This window comes from Entelurus aequoreus, linkage group LG10, assembly GCF_033978785.1.
Source record: "Entelurus aequoreus isolate RoL-2023_Sb linkage group LG10, RoL_Eaeq_v1.1, whole genome shotgun sequence".
NCBI lineage: Eukaryota > Metazoa > Chordata > Actinopteri > Syngnathiformes > Syngnathidae > Entelurus > Entelurus aequoreus.
The window spans coordinates 78,140,232-78,161,572 of NC_084740.1; the positions used below are offsets into that span (position 1 = coordinate 78,140,232).

Consider the following 21,341-nt stretch of genomic DNA (forward strand, 5'->3'; position numbering starts at 1 on the left):
TTTTACATGGTGGTTTTGCTGCTTTGTTGTGGTCTGTTCTGCTGCACGTCGTAAACAGCGTGATGTGATACATTTCCAGTCGTAATCCCCCCCCCGTCGAATTGCGGCTCAAACCCCCCACCCCTCTCACCGTCCACAGGCTTACGATTGCGATCAGCTCAGGTGGTGCTGCTGATGGTGGTGGGGGTGACTCAATTAAAAAGGCAATCACCAATGGGTAGACTCGATCTGTCCATCAACACTCCACATTTAATCACCCTCCGACTTGTCTGGGCACACAAATTGGGCCTACGTGACAGACAGAGTCCATCAGGAAGTTCTCTGTCCTTTCTTCTTGTCACCTTTCGTTGTCAGTGGAGATGTGAAATTCCCAGTGTTAACCCTAATCAGCCGGGTTAAACTGCAGCTGTATTGAGTTGACTCCTGTATGATTGATCCAGACTGGGTGTGATGGACTGTATCGGCATTGATTGGCAAGGAAGACTGCAGCTCTCTCGGTATGACTTGAAGCCGAAGGACAGTGATCAAGACTGTAGCTGTCAGGTTGGTTTTGGTAATTGTCACTTTATACAGGAGAACATCTCAAATCTGGAGTCTGAGGTACAGTAAGAGGGTGTTATCGTCAATGTCATGTGAGTGTATTCGTGTTGAACAAAAAAAATCTCTTTGGAAATGCGTGGCTTACACATTTAAAAGAAGTCCTATAGTTTCCTAGTGAGCAGTGCTTCGGTACTTGTTAAATAGTAAATGACTTATACTTGTTTTGACACTATTTCTACATTCACCCATTCGCACATCGATGGCGGGAGCTGCCATGCAAGGCGCTAACCACGACCCAAGGGTGAAGTGTTATGCTCAAGGACACAACGGCGTTACTTGGTTGGTAGAAGCTGGGGATCGAACCAGGAACCCTCAGGTTGCTGGCACGGCCACTCTCCCAACCGTGCCACGCCGTCCCTAGCAGTTTCTTTATTGAAACCATTTGTTGGCTGACTGTTGTTTTCCTGACATTGGAATTACGCAACACAATCCTAGATGATTGACATGAACATGGTCCAAGTAGTCGACATCCCGTCAATACTTACAAAGCTACCTATGTTTCCCTAAGCTCTAAAAAAAAATGTCAAGTGTCAAACGTACAAAAGGAAATACCTTTGAGCTATTCTACCCTTAAATGCCTACTGAAAGCCACTACTAGCAACCACGCAGTCTGATAGTTTATATATCAATGATGAAATCTTAACATTGCAACACATGCCAATACGGCCGGGTTAACTTATAAAGTGACATTTTAAACTTCCCGCTAAACTTCCGGTTGAAAAAGTCTTTGGAGGATGACGTATGCGCGTGACGTAGCCAGGGGAACAGAGGTATGCCTTCCCCATTGAATACAATACAAAAAAGCTCTGTTTTCATTTCATAATTCCACAGTATTCTGGACATCTGTGTTGGTGAATCTTTTGCAATTTGTTTAATGAACAATGGAGACTGCAAAGAAGAAAGTTGTAGGTGGGATCGGTGTATTAGCGGCTGGCTGTAGCAACACAACAAGGACTACTTACTTGGATAGCAGACGCCTAGCCGATGCTAGCCGCCCACCTCACGGATGGTCAGGTGAAGTCCTTCGTCTCGCCGTTGATCGCTGGAACGCAGGTGAGCACGGGTGTTGATGAGCAGATGAGGGCTGGCTGGCGTAGGTGGAGCGCAAAAGTTTTTATCATAGCTCTGTGAGGTCCGGTTGCTAAGTTAGCCTTAGCGTCATTAGCAACAGCATTGTTAAGCTTTGCCAGGCGGAGATCTATTAACCGTGTAGTTACATGTCCATGGTTTAATAGTATTGTTGATCTTCTGTCTATCCTTCCAGTCAGGGGTTTATTTATTTTGTTTCTATCTGCATTTGAGACAGATGCTATCACGTTAGCTCATGCTAAAGAGCTTCGTCGATGTATTGTCGTGGAGATAAAAGGCACTGTGAATGTCCATTTCGCGTTCTCGACTCTCATTATCAAGAGGATATAGTATCCGAGGTGGTTTAAAATACAAATCCGTGATCCACAATAGAAAAAGGAGAGAGTGTGGAATCCAATGAGCCAGCTTGTACCTAAGTTACGGTCAGAGCGAGAAAAAAATATGTATTTTACTGCATTCTAGTCTGTCACTCTAACGTTCCTCATCCACAACTCTTTCATCCTCGCTCAAATTAATGGGGTAATCGTCGCTTTCTCGGTCCGAATAGCTCTAGCTGCGTTGAAAACAATAGGAAAATATGAGGGAGTGAACAACTGACTACGTCACGCTACTTCCGGTAGGGGCAAGGTTTTTTTTTTATCAGAGACCAAAAGTTGCGAACTTTATCGACGTTGTTCTATACCAGAGGTCACCAACGCGGTGCCCGCGGGCACCATGTAGCCCGTAAGGACCAGATGAGTATCCCGCTGGCCTGTTCTTAAAAATAGCTCAAATAGCAGCACTTACCAGTGAGCTGCCTCTATTTTTAAAATTGTATTTATTTACTAGCAAGCTGGTCTCGCTTTGCTCGACATTTTTAATTCTAAGAGAGACAAAACTCAAATAGAATTTGAAAATCCAAGAAAATATTTTAAAGACTTGGTCTTCACTTGTTTAAATAAATTCATTCTTTTTTTTCCTTTGCTTCTTATAACTTTCAGAAAGACAATTTTAGAGAAAAAATACAACCTTAAAAATGATTTTAGGATTTTTAAACACATATACCTTTTTACCTTTTAAATTCCTTCCTCTTCTTTCCTGACAATTTAAATCAATGTTCAAGTAATTTTTTTTTTTTCTGTAAAGAATAATAAATACATTTTAATTTAATTTTTCATTTTAGCTTCTGTTTTTTCGACGAAGAATATTTGTGAAATATTTCTTCAAACTTATTATGATTAAAATTCAAAAAAATTATTCTGGCAAATCTAGAAAATCTGTAGAATCAAATTTAAATCTTATTTCAAAGTCTTTTGAATTTCTTTTAAAATTTTTGTTCTGGAAAATCTAGAAGAAATAATGATTTGTCTTTGTCAGAAATATAGCTTGGTCCAATTTGTTATATATTCTAACAAAGTGTAGATTGGATTTTAACCTATTTAAAACATGTCATCAAAATTCTAAAATTAATCTTAATCAGGAAAAATTACTAATGATGTTCCATAAAAAGATTAGAATTAGCTAGTTTTTCTCCTTTTTTTCGATTGAATTTTGAATTTTAAAGAGTCGAAATTGAAAATAAACTGTTTTAAAATTTAATTGTCATTTTTTTCGTGTTTTCTCCTCTTTTAAACCGTTCAATTAAGTGTAAATATCATTAATTGTTAATAACAGAGTTAAAGGTGAATTGAGCAAATTGGCTATTTCTGGCAATATATTTAAGTGTGTATCAAACTGGTAGTCCTTCGCATTAATCACTACCCAAGAAGTAGCTCTTGGTTTCAAAAAGGTTGGTGACCCCTGTTCTATACTAAATCCTTTCAGCAAAAATATGGCAATATCGCAAAATGATCAAGTATGACACATAGAATGGATCTGCTATCCCCGTTTAAATTTAAAAAATTCATTTCAGTAGGCCTTTAAAGATGCAATAATTCACTTTTATTTTGTGAGAATGTGCCGACCCAGCTCCCCTTGTGCGGTTACTTCATCCTGTCCGATGGTGACAAAATGTTCCCTTTTGTGTTTTCTCTCGCGGATTCAACCTTTGACCCCTCGGCGTCCCTCCCGTGTTTGTTTACCAAAATCGAGTTAAGGGCGCACACAGAGTTGCGCAGCATGTGAGCTCTGCGGCCGTGCACTCAGACGTTGCGCAACGCTGCGGCTGATTAGTCCATAAACAGGAATATGTCCCCCAAAAAGCTAACAAAAGGACATTACTGCTTGTCGGTGGTCATTTCTGGTTTGGAATTGTTTCAGTAAAGCATGTTCAAGATTTAGGGGAACAAAAACACACGCAAGCACACTTTGACTTTGTCTTTTTGTTGTTGTTTTAGTGAAGATCTTGTCACACCCTTACGGGAAAGTGGCTGGCTTAGAAATGCCTGCTCCCGTCATCTGATTTAAGGCTGCTTTCTTTCGCATGTTTCCATGGCGAGGATGGAAAGGCATGCCAATGTAGGGCCTGTCTATCTGTGGCCATGATTCCTAGTGTCTGCCCAAATATGGTTTGCTAACAAGAAGGAGGAATTGAGGAGGTGGAGGGGGGTTGATCTACAATGATCCGCCGTTTTTTAACCATGCGTGTGCTGATCTGATAGGTATAAACTCAGGCCAGGCCAGGGGTAAGGATGCTGCCCGTGCGGTACTTCTTGAGTCAACTCTTAAGGAAAGGAAATTATGTCAACAACATGTGGAATCCATTTAGGTAGCGCTGGCATTCCACAAGGGTCTTTGGCTTGGACACAAACGACTTCCCGCAATGGACCGTAACTCCCAGGGTGTGATCGCCGGCCTTCACCGGGGTATCAACATTGCGCTCTTAAATAAAAGCCATTAAGCGGTTGATGTCATCGATGACTAATTGACGTAAACACGCCAAAGCTTTTAATAATCGAGTGGCGTTGGAGAGCCCAGACCGGGTCAAACAAATGGGAGAAAAACTGCACACTTGATGCAGGATTTGGTTCCGCCAGATACTGAAGCATCCAGCGGGCCCAATCCAGCAGTGGAATGACAAATCCACTCAAAACTGGAGGCATGACTAAATATTTTTGCCAAAAACAGAAGAGCACTTTTGTAATATCGAGGTTCTTAACTAGCATCATTTGGTTAGAGTGTCTGCTGAGATTGGTAGGTCGTGAGTTCAATAGTCATACCAAGGACTATAAAGATGGAACCCATTACCTCCCTGCTTGGCACTCAGCATCAAGGGTTGGAATTGGGGGTTAAATCACCAAAAATGATTCCCGAGCGTGGCCACCGCTGCTGCTCACTGCTCCCCTCACCTCCCAGGGGGTGGAACAAGGGGATGGGTCAAATGCAGGGGGTGATTTCACCACACCTCGTGTGTGTGTGAGACTATCAGTGGTACTTTAACTTTAACTTAACTTTTAGTAGCTCAATAATGGATGTGCTGCAGGCACGGAGACAAGGCTCATACACAGAGAAAAGATTCGTACAACAAAGCATATTTCTATTGGTCTGTAGTTCGTAAGTAGAAAAAAAAATCGTACAATGGGGGGTTCGTAAACCGAGGTTCCACTGTTTTGCTGCTACTGCAACGATCGGGTGTTTTAATCAAATCAACAACGTGACAGAGATGGGCACATTTAATGGCAATATAGCTCGGTTGGTAGAGTGGCCGTGCCAGCAACTTGAGGGTTCCAGGTTCGAACCCCGCTTTTGCCGTTGTGTCCTTGGGCAAGACACTTTACCCACCTGCTCCCAGTGCCACCCACACTGCTTTAAAGGCCTACTGAAATAAATGTTTATTTAAATGGGGATAGCAGATCCATTCTATGTGTCATACTTGATCATTTTGCGATATTGCCATATTTTTGCTGAAAGGATTTAGTAGAGAACATCGACGATAAAGTTTGCAACTTTTGATCGCTGATAAAAAAAAAAAGCCTTGCCTGTAGCGGAAGTAGCGTGACGTCACAGGTTGAAAGGCTCCTCACATTTCCCCGTTGTTTACACCAGCAGCGAGAGCGATTTGGACCGAGAAAGCAACGATTACCCCATTAATTTGAGCGAGGATGAAAGATTTGTGGATGAGGAACGTGAGAGTGAAGGACTAGAGTGCAGTGCAGGACGTATCTTTTTTCGCTCTGACTGTAACTTAGGTACAAGGGCTCATTGGATTCCACACTTTTTCCTTTTTCTATTGTGGATCACGGATTTGTATTTTAAACCACCTGGGATACTATATCCTCTTGAAAATGAGAGTCGAGAACGCGAAATGGACATTCACAGTGACTTTTATCCCCACGACAATACATCGGCGAAGCACTTTAGCTACGGAGCTAACGTGATAGCATCGTGCTTAAATGCAGATAGAAACAAAAGAAATAAGCCCCTGACTGGAAGGATAGACAGAAGATCAACAATACTACCAAACTCTGGACCTGTAACCACACGGTTAATGCTGTACCGCCGGACGAAGCAGAGCTATGCTAAAAATATTAGCTATCCACCTACGCCAGCCCTCATGTGCTCATCAACACCCGTGCTCACCTGCGTTCCAGCGATCGACGGAAGGACGAAGGACTTCACCCGATCATAGATGCGGTCGGCAGCTAGCATCTTATAGCGCGTCTGCTATCCAAGTCAAAGTCCTCCTGGTTGTGTTGCTGCAGCCAGCCGCTAATACACCTATCCCACCTACAACTTTCTTCTTTGCAGTCTCCATTGTTCATTAAACAAATTGCAAAAGATTCACCAACACAGATGTCCAGAATACTGTGGAATTATGCAGTGAAAACAGAGCTGTTTGTATTGGATTCAATGTGTCCGAATACTTCCGCTTCAACCATTGACGTCACGCACATACATCATCATACATAGACGTTTTCAACCGGAAGTTTCGCGGGAAATTTAAAATGTCACTTTATAAGTTAACCCGGCCGTATTGGCATGTGTTGCAATGTTAAGATTTCATCATTGATATATAAACTATCAGACTGCGTGGTCACTAGTAGTGGCTTTCAGTAGGCCTTTAAAAACACAACTTAGACCAGGGGTCACCAACGCGGTGCCCGCGGGCACCAGGTAGCCCGTAAGGACCAGATGAGTAGCCCGCTGGCCTGTTCTAAAAATAGCTCAAATAGCAGCACTTACCAGTGAGCTGCCTCTATTTTTTTAAATTGTATTTATTTACTAGCAAGCTGGTCTCGCTTTGCTCGACATTTTTAATTCTAAGAGAGACAAAACTCAAATAGAATTTGAAAATCCAAGAAAATATTTTAAAGACTTGGTCTTCACTTGTTTAAATAAATTCATAAATTGTTTTACTTTGCTTCTTATAACTTTCAGAAAGACAATTTTAGAGAAAAAATCCAACCTTTAAAATGATTTTAGGATTTTTAAACACATACCTTTTTACCTTTTAAATTCCTTCCTCTTCTTTCCTAAAAATTTAAATCAATGTTCAAGTAAATTAATTTTTTTTATTGTAAAGAATAATACATACATTTTAATTTAATTCTTCATTTTAGCTTCTGTTTTTTCGACGAAGAATATTTGTAAAATATTTCTTCAAACTTATTATGATTCAAATTTTAAAAAAATATTCTGGCAAATCTAGAAAATCTGTACGGTAAATTTAAATCTTATTTCAAAGCCTTTTGAATTTCTTTGAAAATTTTTGTTCTGGAAAATCTAGAAGAAATAATGATTTGTCTTTGTTAGAAATATAGCTTGGTCCAATTTGTTATATATTCTAACAAAGTGTAGATTGGATTTTAACCTATTTAAAACATGTCATCAAAATTCTAAAATTAAGCTTAAACAGTAAAAATTACTAATGATGTGCCATAAATTATTTTTTTAATTTTTTCAAAAAGATTCGAATTAGCTAGTTTTTCTCTTCTTTCTTTCGGTTGAATTTTGAATTTTAAAGAGTCGAAATTGAAGATAAACTATGTTTCAAAATTTAATTGTCATTTTTTTTCGTGTTTTCTCCTCTTTTAAACCGTTCAATTAAGTGTAAATATCATTAATTATTAATAATAACATAGAGTTAAAGGTAAATTGAGCAAATTGGCTATTTCTGGCAATTTATTTAAGTGTGTATCAAACTGGTAGCCCTTCGCATTAATCAGTACCCAAGAAGTAGCTCTTGCTTTCAAAAAGGTTGGTGACCCCTGACTTAGATATTGGGTTTCACTATGTAAAGCGCTTTGAGTCACTAGAGAAATGCGCTATATAAATATAATTCACTTCAATTTGTGATGAAAATCCCTTATTTTTTGTACCCATTTTCCCTGGAGATTTTCCATACTTTTAATTGCAAATGTTGATCGATATCGGTGTGACTAAGAGTTGTTTGCAGTGGATTGATAAAGATAGAAGCGCACACTTGCAGTGGGTACTTAACAGTAGAGAGCTCCTGTGATACAGAATCCCTAAATATGAGCATATCTCCATGACAGCTTAACATGTATATCACTCCCAGGGTCAGTGTTTCCCCATTAGAAACATGTTCCCATGTGAGTTGCCACTCCTGGAAGTCTGTGCAGTGATGCGTCGCGATTGCACCCGTGTCGTAAAAAACATCTAGGCCGGCCTTTTGAGAGCATGTGAGTGCACGGGTGCTGCGATGCACTCAGCGGGCGAGCCATTGTGGTAATTGTACTGTATGGGAACAGTGCATGTGCTGGGCTGGGGGTGGAGGAAGGGCCACGCATTAAGACGTACTGTACATTGCATGTTGGAGCTCCAGCCTGAGCACACGTATGCACCATCACAGCCTGGGGGATGAAAGGCTTTTGAAAGAAACCCCCATTAGGGCAGGAGTGAACCAACAATCCATATAGAGTAAAGGAGGTATGTGGGTGGTGGGTGGGAGGCATGCAGGTTATTGTGAGCCTGCTGCTACTCCCAACTGCGCCTCCCGGAACAGAGATGTTTCATTTTGACTTTAAAAAAACAAGCTTATCACACAATCATATCTGACGACCGAATAGCATGCATTATTGCTACTTTCAAGAGCAGAGAAAAACCTGTTTTTTGTCAAGAAGTGTTCCATAAAAACACACAAAAAAACAAACGTTTTTTGTTGGGTTTTTTTTAGCAAAAGAGATGTAAATGTGTCGTTTTTTAACCAGTAATCAGGGTACGTTGTATGTGTATCTTTAGAGCACACCTGGGCAAATGAAGGCCCGGGGGCCACATGCGGCCCGTTAAGCTTTTCAATCTGGCCCGCCGGACATTCCCAAATAATTTTTTTTGATGTTTAAGATGTAAAGTGTAGTTGCCATTATGATGTACACTCATTTTTCTAATGACCGGAAGTCTTCAACTGTACAAAGTAGGGATGTCCGATAATGGCTTTTTGCCGATATCCGATGTTCCGATATTGTCTAACTCTTTAATTACCGATACCGATATCAACCGATATACGCAGTCGTGGAATTAACACATTATTATGCCTAATTTGGACAACCAGGTATGGTGAAGATAAGGTACATTTTAAAAAAATTAGTAAAATAAGATAAATAAATTAAAAACATTTTCTTGAATAAAAAAGAAAGTACAACAATATAAAAACAGTTACATAGAAACTAGTAATGAATGAAAATGAGTCAAATGAAGTGTTAAAGGTTAGTACTATTAGTGGAGCAGCAGCACGCACAATCATGTGTGCTTACGGACTGTATCCCTTGCAGACTGTATTGATATATATTGATATATAATGTAGGAAGCAGAATATTAATAACAGAAAGAAACAACCCTTTTGTGTGAATGAGTGTAAATGGGGGAGGGAGGTTTTTTGGGTTGGTGCACTAATTGTAAGTGTATCTTGTGTTTTTTATGTGGATTTAATAAAAAAAAACAAAAAAAAACCAACACAAAAAAACGATACCGATAATAAAAAAACGATACCGATAATTTCCGATATTACATTTTAACGCATATATCGGCCGATTATATCGGCAGGCCGATATTATCGGACATCTCTAGTACAAAGTATTTCAATGGTTGGAATCTGCGCTTATGGATGATATACCAGTTACTATGGTCATCTAATTAGTTACTATGGTAATCTAATTAGTTACTATGGTCATCTACGTCAGTGGTCCCCAACCTTTTTGTTGCTGGGGACCGGTCAACGCTTGAAAATTTGTCCCACGGACAAATACAATCATGTGTGTTTACGAACTGTATCCCTGCAGACTGTATTGATCTATATTGATATATAATGTATATATTGTGTTTTTTATGTTGATTTAATTTTTTAAAAAAAATAAAAAATTATTTTTTTTTTTTTTTTTTTTTTTAATTAAACTTCTTGCGCAGCCCGGTACCAATCGGTCCACGGACCGGTACAGGGCCGCAGCCCGGTGGTTGGGGACCACTGATCTACGTCACAGCAGCTCAGACGAGGCACCAAGCAGTGTGGGCAGGAAGCGTTTCCACAGACGCGGAAGGAGATTTTCCCAACAAAGTTCTAAAGCTTAGTGATATATCAGATGTATCAGATTTAGGTGGGTTTATTTTGTACCCTTCGCGTTCATATTTCACTGTTTGTTGCATTTTTGTTGCGTTTCACTTGATTGTAAAATATGTCGATGGAAAGGGGGTGTGACGTTCATATTTTGTCAATATTCAGTATTTTATCGTTCATAGAAAATTTTAAAATTCCATTACGTTTTTTAAGGCGGTCTGTCATAACATTTTTAGCATTCAATCAGACATTATTGTGAGATTTTGTGTTAGTGTTCCTAAAAATAGATATACCGGCCCCCAGACACTTTTTTTTCTAAATGTGGCCCCAGAGTCAAAATAATTGTTCAGGCCTGCTTTAGATAAATGATAAATGGGTTATACTTTTATAGCTTTTTTCTACTTTCAAGGTACTCAAAGCGCTTTGACACTATTTCCACATTCACCCATTCACACACACATTCACACACTGATGGCGGGAGCTGCCATGCAAGGCACTAACCAGCACCCATCAGGAGCAAGGGTGAAGTGTCTTGCTCAAGGACACAACGGACGTGACTAGGATGGTTGAAGCTGGGGATCGAACTTGGAACCCTCAGGTTGGCCATTCTCCCAACTGTGCCATGCCTTGTTGACAAGGATACCAGTGCGTTAATCGTGACTTCCTATGATGGCTCAAAGACGCTGTTCTTAATTACTTTTGTCTTATAGTAGTAATTAACTACATTTACTTAATTATCTTTGGGTCAAATTCCACGAGCAATGAATTGATACTTATTTTGTTTTTAAATGACAATGAGAGAATCGCTCTCTGAATAGTCTAAACTCTTGTTTCCAAAGCGGTGTTTCATAGCTGTTTTTTTCTTCTTTAGACCAGTAAGTATAGCGCCAGTAGGTTGTAATACACTTTTTTACCACTTGTGGCAGTAAAGACAATACCAAAAAAACGAAGAAGTCCGGAGCTAAAGTTTGAGTTTATTTCAAACATGCATGCATACAACATCATAAGAGAAGTTTCTGAAGCGCAAAAATTATGTCTAAAGCGGGAAGCTGTATTTTCATTTGCACTTTAATTTTATCGACTGTTTAGTTAATAAACATATTTATTATTAATTTAGTTTATTTATTTTAGCAAAACATGATTGTATGTAATTTTTAGTTTTTTTAACTTATTTTTCCAATCAGCCTGACCTAAGTCTAAGGTGTATTTGTTCAATAAATATATATTTTTATTGAATGATTAAAATCAAGAGTCAAATTTCCTATTCAGAGTTAATATTTGAGTGTGCTCCGGGCCTCTTGGGCCCCGAGTCAAAAAGGTTAAGAACCCCTGCTTGAGACCACAAACTAGTTGAATAAACAGCGCCTCTGCTGGTTGCAACTATGTATCCTCCATTTGGCCCTGTATCCCAATCATAAAAAAACCCTTTAAAAAAAATCTTCAATCCAGATGGTGATCTGGATCACCCTCCAAATCAAGTCACTTATTCCTTATCCAATTTCTGACATTTAAAAGTTAATCAAAATCCGCCCATAACATTTTAGCTAACTGACTGACTGACTAAAGTTCAAGTTAAAGTACCACTGATAGTCACACACACACACACACACTAGGTGTGGTGAAATTTGTCCTCTGCATTTGACCCATCCCCTTGTTTCACCCCCTCGGGAATCATTGGGTGATTTAACCCCCAATTCCAACCCTTGAAGCTGAGTGCCAAGCAGGGAGATCATCGGTCCCATTTTTATAGTCTTCATTGTTACAAAGGTAACAATGAAGTGAAAACATTTACCCCGCAAGTGGCGACCCATCATCGTGCCCGTTCTATTACCCTGTACCATGTTTGTCTCATCTGGTGCTGGCGGGGTTGAGGGGGTGTATATTGTAGCCTGGAAGACTTAGGGCTACAAGGGATTCTGGGTATTTGTCCTGTTGTGTTTATGTTGTGTGCGGATGTTCTCCCGAAATGTGTTTGTCATTCTTGTTTGGTGTGGGTTCACAGTGTGGCGCATATTTGTAACAGTGTTAAAGTTGTTTATACGTACACCCTCAGTGTGACCTGTATGGCTGTTGACCAAGTATGCCTTGCAGTCACTTACATGTGTCTGCAGAAACCGCATACAACATGTGACTGGGCCATCACGCTGTTTGTATGGTGAAAAAGCGGAAGCGACGACAGTTTGTAGAGGACGCTAAAGGCAGTGCTATCACGGCACGCCCTTAATATTGTTGTCCGGGTGAAAATCGGGAGAAATTCAGGAGAATGGTTGCCCCGGGAGATTTTCGGGAGGGGCACTGAAATTCGGGAGTCTCCCGGAAAAATCGTGAGGGTTGGCAAGTATGACTGTGCAACAAATCCAGTCGTGAAATGTCCTCGCTCCTAAATATTCCAACGTCAACTGACGGCTTTATTATAATAAAAGTGAAGAGTTTGGGAACAACAGCAACTCAGCCACCAAGTGGTAGGCCATGTAAACTGACAGAGAGGTCAGCATAGTGCAAAGACTTTCTGCACAGTCACTTGCTACAGAGCTCCAAACTTCATGTGACCTTCCAATTAGCCACGTACAGTACGCAGAGAGCTTCATGGAATGGGTTTCCATGGCCGTGCAGCTGCATCTATGCCATATGTAGTGGATTGTCCGAAGCTTAAACAGGCAACAAAAGTAGTTTAGTACAACAAATTTATTTACCCATTATCAGAAGTGCAGGTTGAATTAAGTTGGCCGTGCAGACAGACCACATGTTACCCCGGAGAAAACAAGACACACACAAGCCAAAATCACTGTCGAGTTCCGGTCTTCTGCCATTTTTTATATGTCTGTTGTGCGTCATTGTTCCTTATCGAGTGCGTCAATGTCTTGTTGTTTTTCCTATCTGTTCCATAACAACTCGAATTCTTTAGACAGTCAACACATTCTGTAGACAGGTTGGCACGACTTAATATTCACTTTTGTCCCACCACTGGTCCATTCAATGGCACAAAATACAAGAGTATTGAAAATGAGCGGACATTCTTAAAAGACACGAAATATAGGTCAAAAGGTCAGAAATTCTACGACACATACATCAGCAAGTCCAATGCAAAGCGTGGGATGCAGTGGTGTAAAGGACATCACCACTGGACTCTAGAGCAGACGCCTTCTCTGGACTGATGAATCACACTTTTCCATCTGGCAATCTGATGGACCAGTCTGGTTTTGGAGGTTGCCAGGAGAACGCTACATTTCGGACTGCATTGTGCCCAGTGTGAAATTTGGTGGAGGAGGAATTATGGTGTGGGGTTGTTTTTCAAGAGTTTGGCTTGGCGCCTTAGTTCCAGTGAAAGGAACTTGGAATGCTCCAGGATACCAAAACATTTTGGACAACCCCATGGGATGGCACTTCAAGTTCATATGTGAGGCAATACTTTTGGCAATATAGTGTTTTCGGCGGTCACTCGAACGAGTATGACAATCCTCCTGGTTGGGGTGTATCCCTTTATGGAGGATGCCTGTGCGTGACTTTGTTTTACGTGGGGAGACTTGGTGCACCGACAGTCACCACACGATCCTTGACAGAATGGGGTCAGGGTCCAGTGGCATGGAGTCCAAGACGACTGGGGGACCCTTTTCTGCTGCAGCCTTCTTCCGCCATCGCAGCCGTTGTGGTAGTTCTTACATCTACCGTCTTCCGCCTGCTCCGCCGTTGAGGTCTTCACCGTATCCCTGGCTAGGGGGCAGTCAGGTATTAGGCCTTTGCCAAGGGCCACCTGGGGTAACAGTAATAAAGGGGTTAACCTCCTAGTGCCCGAAGACCCCATAGAGGAGCCTCCACTGCCGGATGCACTTTAACGTGGGTGGTATAGCTCGGTTGGTAGAGTGGCCGTGCCAGCAACTTGAGGGTTCCAGGTTCGATCCCCGCTTCCGCCATCCTAGTCACTGCCGTTGTGTCCTTGGGCAAGACACTTTACCCACCTGCTCCCAGTGCCACCCACACTGGTTTAAATGTAACTTAGATATTGGCTTTCACTATGTAAAGCGCTTTGAGTCACTAGAGAAAAGCGCTATATAAATATAATTCACTTCACTTCACTTCACAACGTCATGCCCAGGACGAAATATAGTGTATATAAAAGGTATACACCAGGGATGTCCAAAGTGCGGCCCGGGGGCCATTTGCGGCCCTCAGGTCATTTTTTAACGGCCCATTTTAAAATACGATTAAAAAAATTAAAAACATAAAAAGTGGTATAAAAGAGCAAACAGGTGAAATGTAACAAGAAAATGTTGCAATGTTTACTCTAATAACACAAAGCTGCCATGCAGGCTGTTTCTTTCTTTAAAAAATAATAATGAATCAAAATCAATGTTATTATGAATTATTGAGCTAACCAAGGCTCCAATTACGTCACATTAAATATTCCACTTTGAGATATTTTTTGGGGAAAATGTTGCATATTTTGTGTTTGCCATATAAAAAATTGAGCTTTTTAAAAAAATTTTTTTAAAGAAGGGCCTAAAACGAACAAACAAAAAACAAACAACAATACAACTTATAATTGACGGATAGATCTGAAGTTGATCTCGAGATTATTGTGTTAAAAGTAAACAGTAAAAAAAATGTATAATTTATTTTTTAACACTTTAATGAGTAGGACCCTTTTGGTTCCCCAATCATTTTTGTGTGATTTGTTTTTAAGTGTCATCGCTCTTAAAATAATAATGAATTAAAATCAATGGTGTTATGAGTTGTTGACCTTTTTAAGGCTCCAATTATTATATAATCTGAAATATTCCTCTTAAAAATTTTATTGGGTGAAAAAATTGCATATTTTGTGTTTTTTCCAAAAAAAAACAGGGTTTTCTTTGACAAAAAGAGCATACGACTTAAATCTTTAAAAACGTTATATTGACAGATAGACCTAATGTTGATCTAGAGATAATAATACTGAATAATGACACATTTTTTGGACCAAAACCCTTTGGTGTCCCCGGGATCAAGCCTGAGTGGAGTTCTTAATGTATATTTTTTATACATATATTGTATTGGTTTTTAAAATAAAAAAACATCAAAATGGCCCCCGCTTGCTTTGATTTTTCAGTGTGCGGCCCTCAGTGGAAAAAGTTTGGACACCCCTGGTATACACGGTATAGACGTAATGTGATCAAACTTTTTTGTTCTTGTCAAAAGTCTAGCAGCCGCATTTTGTCCCAGCTGTAATCTTGTAATGCCAGACAGGGAGACATGAAAATAATACGTCACAGTAATGGAGACGAGACGTAACGAACGCATGAATAATGATCTCAGCGTCGCTGGTGGACAAAATGGAACGAATGATCTTGAAGTGAAGTTATCTTTAACTTGCTGCTTGTCAGTGGATGTACTTGCTGCTTTCATCGGTTGTTCAGCTCATCACTTTTTCAGCAGGACATGTTATGTTCAAAAAGTGGCCTTACGCCAGGGGTGTCCAAACTTTTTCCACCGAGGGCCGCACACGGAAAAATGAAAGCATGTGGGGGCCATTTTGATGTTTTTCATTTCAAACCATAACAAAATATATGGATTTTTTGTATTTATTTTACCTTTAGGGGCCCCGGGGACCATAAAGGGTCTCAGTTATTAAAATGTTAAAAATAAGTCTAATTTGTATTATCATTTTTTATTTAACGCTTACAGTAAATCTCCATATCAACTTAAAAAAATTAAAAAAAAAAAGGTTTTATGGCATTTCTGTCAAAAACAACTTTGTTTTTTATAGTAAAACTGAAATATGCAGTATTTAGTAATTAGAGCCCTAAAATATAAATAATGCAGGACACCGTTGATTTTAATTATCTAATATTTTTGAGTCATCACAGTGAAAAGATAAATAAAAATACCACTAAATATATTTGGGATCCAAAAGGTGCCCCACTCATAAAGTGATACATTTTTATTAGTTTTTTTTTTTTTTACTTGAGTCACTTAAAGGCCTACTGAAATGAAATTTTCTTATTCAAACAGGGATAGCAGATCCATTCTATGTGTCATACTTGATCATTTCGCGATATTGCCATATTTTCGCTGAAAGGATTTAGTAGAGAACATCGACGATAAAGTTCGCAACTTTTGGTCGCTGATAAAAAAGCCTTGCCTGTACCGGAAGTAGCGTGACGTCACAGGTTGAAAGGCTCCTCACATTTCCCCATTGTTTACACCAGCAGCGAGAGCGATTCGGACCGAGAAAGCGACGATTACTCCATTAATTTGAGCGAGGATGAAAGATTTGTGGATGAGGAACGTGAGAGTGAAGGACTAGAGTGCAGTGCAGGACGTATCTTTTCCCGCTCAGACCGTAACTTAGGTACAAGCTGGCTCATTGGATTCCACACTTTCTCCTTTTTCTATTGTGAATCATGGATTTGTATTTTAAACCACCTGGGATACTATATCCTCTTGAAAATGAGAGTCGAGAACGCGAAATGGACATTCACAGTGACTTTTATCTCCCCGACAATACATCGGCGAAGCACTTTAGCTACGGAGCTAACGTGATAGCATCGGATAGACAGAAGATCACTAATACTACCAAACACTGGACCTGTAACCACACGGTTAATGCTGTCCAACCTGGCGAAGCCTAGCAATGCTGTTGCTAACAACGCCATTGAAGCTAACTTAGCTACGGGACCTCGACAGAGCTATGCTAAAAACATTAGCTATCCACCTAAGCCAGCCCTCATCTGCTCATAAACACCCGTGCTCACCTGCATTCCAGCGATCGACGGCACGACGAAGGACTTCACCCGATCATCGATGCGGTCGGCGGCTAGCGTCGGATAGCGCGTCAGCTATCCATCTCAAAGTCCTCCTGGTTGTGTTGCTGCAGCCAGCCGCTAATACACCGATCCCACCTACAGCTTTCTTCTTTGCAGTCTTCATTGTTCATTAAACAAATTGCAAAAGATTCACCAACAAAGATGTCCAGAATACTGTGGAATTTTGCGATGAAAACAGAGCTGTTTGTAACCAATCTGTGCTACAATCAATGCAATAAATATGGGGTTTTATGGGCTAGGAACAAAAGACTAGGGTTTCGACTTGGAGACAGAAGGCAAAGCTCAAATTGCAGGTTGGTTAACACCGTGTATTAAACAATTTGTGAGGGACAGCAGATATATACACACAATACGTTGAATGGCCATTCAACAGGAAAGTAATCTGGAAAACAACAGTGACTATATACATATATACGCAATTCAAATTTCATTAATTAATGCCTCTGGATCTGAATAAAGCTCAGTTCAGACTTAGAGTTCGTGGGGAAAAAAAAGGATGGCAGTACAATCCATGTACTGCTGGTTAATAATGGGAAAAAAAATGTAAAGGGTCGGCTCGAGAGCCTCCTACCCGCCCAGACAGAACAGGTGGTGGTTCCTGGCTGGAATCTTCCAAAACCAGTCCTTGGACTAGATTCTTCTTTCTTTAGCTCGCCATCAAAAAAAAAAAGAAGCCTGGCCTGTGTAAGAGCCAGGAACATTCTTATAAATCCATGTGTACACAACATATCTTCTTTAAATAACACTAATTGTATTATAAAGTATCCAGAATATGTTGTAGTTCTTTACTCAATATTGTACAATATAAATCAATACATGTCAGAATCACAATATGCAATAAAATGCCAAAATAACTATTAGCAGCATAAATATGATCAATGGGTGAGGGCGGACCTACGTCACTTCCGCCTACCAATCCCCTAGCAACCGGGAATTTGTTGAAAACAAACCAGCTCACAGCGAACACAGCATTGACAGAAAAGGCATTTAACGAGCGTTGTGGCTTGGAAGTCGGCGTTAAATCCTTCATTTACGCATTTTTACTTATTCGCATATGGTGTGAAAAAACGAAAATGTATTATTTGCGTCAGACTCGTCTCAGTGAACTTTAAAGCTTCTCAGGCTTAGCTTAGCTTGCTAGTTAGCTTAGCCTGCGCGCTACTAAGAAAGAGACGCGGAAGTTATCAACAACAAGATCAAGTGTTAGACTGCGTGGTCGCTAGTAGTGGCTTTCAGTAGGCCTTTAAGTTACGAGATCAACTTCAGATATGGGTGAGGGCCGACATCCGGGCAACTGAGCTACATACGGGTTCTTCGAGCCATAGCAACCAGACTGGCGTTGAAAACAAACCGTTGCCATTACTCTTTAACCTGTCGACCTACGCTGGTTAAACCCGTCATTCTGCCTCCAAAATGCCGAAAAACTGTGTTGTTTTTGGTTGTGCTAACCACAACCGGAAACAGGGAAAACAAAGGTTGTATTTTGTTCTGCCAAAGCGTGATAAAAGCCCACAGAGACGAGACAAATGGCTCGCAGCTTTACACCGGGAAAACGAGGACGGTTCTCACTGGAGTCCCCCAAAGTCCCGGGTCGTGTGTTCGGATCACTTCGTTTATGGTAAATATAAGGAACAAAAATCCACCTTCTTAACCACAACTTGGCTATACCGTCCGTGCTAATGTTGTACTTGTTGAATTTGTACCTTATAACGTTCGACAGCTGAAGTTGTTGTTGTACAAAAATAACATGCGGTTTATACTATATAGTCTATAGCCTAGCTAGCTATTTTCGAAAACCGGATAACGAGAGAATGCCAAAGGCAGCGTTAAGTTGGACACCACCGGGAAAACGTAAGCCAGGGCGGCCAAAGAACACCTGGCGAAGAACAGTTGTACTTAAACAATACATGTAGCCCTCAAATTTCTCAACATTTTATACACTAACACTTGATCTTGTTGTTGATAACTTCCGCGTCTCTTTCTTATTAGCGCGCAGGCTAAGCTAACTAGCAAGCTAAGCTAAGCCTGAGAAGCTTTAAAGTTCACTGAGACGAGTCCGACGCAAATAATACATTCTCGTTTTTTCACACGATATGCGAATAAGTAAAAATGCGTAAATGAAGGATTTAACGCCGACTTCCAAGCCACAACGCTCGTTAAATGCTTTTTCTGTCAATGCTGTGTTCGCTGTGAGCTGCTTTGTTTTCAACGAATTCCCGGTTGCTAGGGGATTGGTAGGCGGAAGTGACGTAGGTCCGCCCTCACCCATATCTGTCCATTTTGCGTTTGAACTATTATTTTGTTTGTTTTATGCTCTTTTGTCAAAGAAAACTTTGTTTTTATATGGCAACTACACAATATATGCAATATTTACCACATAAAACATTTTAAAGTGAAACATTTGAACTAATCGGAGCTTTGAAAATAATTAATTATAGCATGGATTTTTTGTCTTTTTTTTTTTTTTTTGAGCAGTGCCAAAAAAAAGAAAAATAAAGAAAGACAAAAGAAAAAAAAAACAGCCCGCATGGCAGCTTTTGTGTCAACATTGCAACTTTTTCTCCTTAGATTTCACCTCATTCCACTTTTTTTAATGTTCATTTTTATTTTTTGCAATAGCATTTCCAGAATGTGTGGCGGGCCAGTAAACAATTAGCTGCGGGCCGCAAATGGCCCCCGGGCCACACTTTGGACACCCCTGTCTTACGCGGTTTGAAATGGGATATTCACCAGTTGCCATTGACGATGATGTGCTTTCTCTCCGGCTACGGCACGTATTAGAGGGGGGGGGGGGGGGTGTTTGGGGCGGGGCTAAGGGCGTGGTTAAGAGGAGAGTATATTTACAGCTATTTCATATATATATATATATATATATATATATATATATATATATATATATATATATATATATATATATATATGAAATAGCTGTAAATATAAGGGTGTAGGCTAAGGGCGTGGTTAAGAGGAGAGTATATTTACAGCTATTTCATATATATATATATATATATATATATATATATATATATATATATATATATATATATATATATATATATATATATATATATATATATATATATATATATATATATATATATATATGTATATGTATATATATGTGTATGAAATACTTGACTTTCAGTGAATTCTAGCTATATATATATACACTATACCGTAATTAGTGTTGTGAAGTGTTATTTCAATACTTTTCGTTACTTTTTGATACTTTTGTAAAAAAAGGAGACCACAAAAAATTGCATTATTAGCTTTATTTTAACAAAAAATCTTAGGGTACATTAAACATATGTTTCTTATTGCAAGTTTGTCCTTAAATAAAATAGTGAACATACAAGACAACTTGTCTTTTAGTAGTAAGTAAACAAACAAAGGCTCCTAATTAGTCTGCTGACATATGCAGTAACATATTGCGTCATTTATCGTTCTATCATTTTGTCAACATTATGAGGGACAAACTGTAAAAAATTATTATTGATCTACTTGTTCATTTACTGTTAATATCTGCTTCCTTTCTCTTTTAACATTTTAACACTTCTCTTACGTGAATGAGCTAAATAATATGATTTGATATTTTACGCTAATGTGTTAATCATTTCACACATAAGTCGCTCCTGAGTATAAGTCGCACCCCCGGCCAAACTATGGAAAAAACTGCCACTTATAGTCCGAAAAATACGGTATATATATATATATATATATATATATATATATATATATATATATATATATATATATATATATATATATATATATATATATATATATATATATATATATATATACACTACCGTTGAAAAGTTTGGGGTCACATGTAAATGTCCTTATTTTTGAAGGAAAAGCACTGTACTTTTCAATGAAGATAACTTTAAACTAGTCTTAACTTGAAAGAAATACACTCTATACATTGCTAATGTGGTAAATGACTATTCTAGCTGCAAATGTCTGCTTTTTGGTGCAATATCTACATAGGTGTATAGAGGCCCATTTCCAGAAACTATCACTCCAGTGTTCTAATGGTACAATGTGTTTGCTCATTGACTCAGAAGGCTAATTGATTATTAGAAAACCCTTGTGCAATCATGTTCACACATCTGAAAACACTTTAGCTCGTTACAGAAGCTACAAAACTGACCTTCCTTTGAGCAGATTGAGTTTCTGGAGCATCACATTTGTGGGGTCAATTAAACGCTCAAAATGGCCAGAAAAAGAGAACTTTCATCTGAAACTCCACAGTCTATTCTTGTTCTTAGAAATGAAGGCTATTCCACTAAATTGTTTGGGTGACCCCAAACTTTTGAACAGTAGTGTATATATATATTTTTTTTTTTAAAATTTAAACTACTTGAATTTCAGTGTTCTGCAGGCTATCCAGTAGATGTAAGTATTGTCCTGTTTAAGAGTGT

The 21,341-nt window shown here is 39.4% G+C and overlaps 1 protein-coding gene across 1 annotated transcript in view; it reads left to right on the top strand.

The window, feature by feature from the left end:
• Nucleotides 1–21,341, top strand: part of klf12b (Kruppel like factor 12b) — a 130,964-nt gene that overhangs the window by 15,158 nt on the left and 94,465 nt on the right. The window lies entirely within an intron of this gene.